Raw genomic sequence first — 2,623 nt, 5'->3', positions numbered from 1 at the left:
ATGATTGCCTAAGTGTGGACCTTCTAGTGCAATCCCTCCATTCTCCCCTTTTTTCGGAGCCCCCATGAATGTCTTTGCCTAGCGCTCTTCATGTGTCCCTCCATCTTCGAGTCTGGAGCCCCCACGGATGTCCATTGCCTAGCGCTGTTCGCCAATTCTCCATATTCGACTTTTTCTCGGATCCCCCATGAATGTCATTGCCTGGCGCTGTTCATGCATCCTCCACCCAAAGAGTTTGGAGCTATGCTTTATGATTGCCTAAAGTGTGGACCCTCTAGTGCAATCCTCCATTCTCCTCATTTTTCGGAGCCCGAAGAATGTCATTGCCTAGCGCTGTTCATGTGTCCTCCACCTTCGAGTCTTAAGCCCCGCGAATGTCATTGCCTAGCACTGTTCGCCAATTCTCCATTCTCCACTTTTATTCGGAGCCCCATGAATGACATTGCCTAGCGCTGTTCATGTGTTCTCCACCGTCGAGTCTGGAGACCCGCGAATGTCATTGCGTAGCGCTGTTCGCCAATTCTCCATTCTCCACTTTCATTCGGAGCCCCATGAATGTCATTGCCTAGCGCTGTTCATGTGTCCTCCACCTTAAGAGTTTGGAGCTATGCTTCATCATTGCCTAGCGCTGTTCATGCATCCTCCACCTAAAGAGTTTGGAGTTATGCTTCATGATTGCCTAAGTGCGGGCCCTCTAGTGCAATCCTCCATTCTCCACTTTTTTTGGAGCCCCATGAATGTCATTGCCTAGCGCTGTTCATGTGTGCTCCACCTTCGAGCCTGGAGCCCCGCGAATGTCATTGCCTAGCGCTGTTCGCCAATTCTCCATTCTCCATTCTCCACTTTTTTTCGGAGCCCCTTGAATGTCATTTCCTAGCTCTGTTCATGCATCCTCCAACCAAAGAGTTTGGAGCTATGCTTCATGATTGGCTAACTGTGGACCCTCTAGGGCAATCCTCCATTCTCCACTTTTTTCGGAGCCCCATGAATGTCATTGCCTAGCGTTGTTCATGTCTCCTCCACCTTCGACTCTGGAGCCCCGCGAATGTCATTGCCTAGCGCTGTTTTCCAATTCTCCATTCTCCACTTTCATTCGGAGCCCCATGAATGTCATTGCCTAGCGTTGTTCATGCATCCTCCACCCAAAGATTTGAAGTTATGCTTCATGATTGCCTAAGTGCGGGCCCTCTAGTGCAATCCTCCATTCTCCACTTTTTTTGGAGCCCCATGAATGTCATTGCCTAGCGCTGTTCATGTGTGCTCCACCTTCGAGCCTGGAGCCCCGCGAATGTCATTGCCTAGCGCTGTTCACCAATTCTCCATTCTCCACTTTTATTAGGTGCCCCATGAATGTCATTGCCTAGCGCTGTTCATGTGTCCTCCACCTTCGGGTTTGGAGCTACTCTTCATGATTGCCTAAGTGTGAACCCTCTAGTGCAAACCTCCATTCTCCACTTTTTTTCGGACCCCCATGAATGTCATTGCCTAACGCTGTTCATTTGTCCTCCACCTTCGAGTCTAGAGCCCTGCGAATGTCATTGCCTAGCGCTATTCGCCAATTCTCCATTCTCCACTTTTATTCGGAGCCCTTTAAATGTCATTTCCTAGCGCTGTTCATGCATCCTCCACCCAAAGAGTTGGGGGCTATGCTTCATGATTGCCTAAGTATGGACCCTCTAGTGCAATCCTCCATTCTCCACTTTTTTTGGAGCCCCATCAATGTCATTGCCTAGCGCTATTCATGTGTGCTCCAGCTTCGAGTCTGGAGCCCCACGAATGTCATTGCCTAGCAATGTTCGCCAATTCTCCATTCTCCACTTTTATTCGGAGCCCCATGAATGTTATTGCCTAGCACTGTTCATGCATCCTCCACCTTCGAGTTTGGAGCTATGCTTCATGATTGCCTAAGTGTGGACCCTCTAGTGCAATCCTCCATTCTCCACTTTTTTTCGGAGCCCCATGAATGTCATTGCCTAGCGCTGTTCATGTGTCCTCCACGTTCGAGTCTGGAGCCCCGCGAATGTCATTGCCTAGCGCTGTTCGCCAATTCTCCATTCTCCACTTTTATTCGGAGCCCTTTGAATGTCATTGCCTAGCGCTGTTGATGCATCCTCAACCCAAAGAGTTTGGAGCTATGCTTCATGATTGCCTAAGTGTGGACCCTCTAGTGCAATCCTCCATTCTCCACTTTTTTCGGAGCCCCATGAATGTCATTGCCTAGCGCATTTCATGTGTCCTCCACCTTCGAGTCTGGAGCCCCGCGAATGTCATTGCCTAGCGCTGTTTGGCAATTCTCCATTCTCCAATTTCATTCCGAGCCCCTTGAATGGCATTGCCTAGCGCTGTTCATGCATCCTCCACCCTCAGAGTTAGGGGCTATGGTTCATGAATGCCTAGGCGTGGGCCCTCTAGTGCAATCCTCCACTCTCCCACTTTTTTTCCGAGCCCCATTAAAGTCATCTGTCCAGCGCTGTTCATGTGTGCTCCCCCCTATGAAGATGGAGGCCCGGTAATGGCATGGCTAGCGCTGGTCCTCTAATTCTCCCATCTACAGTTTTTATTAGGGCCCCATGAAGGCATTGCCCAAAGGTTATTAAGGATCCCTGACCTACAAGTTCGGGGT

The sequence above is a fragment of the Glycine max genome, chromosome 7 (genome assembly GCF_000004515.6).
Source record: "Glycine max cultivar Williams 82 chromosome 7, Glycine_max_v4.0, whole genome shotgun sequence".
Classification (NCBI taxonomy): Eukaryota; Viridiplantae; Streptophyta; class Magnoliopsida; order Fabales; family Fabaceae; genus Glycine; species Glycine max.
The sequence above is the reverse complement of the archived record's forward strand: the minus strand, read 5'-3'. Positions refer to the sequence as shown.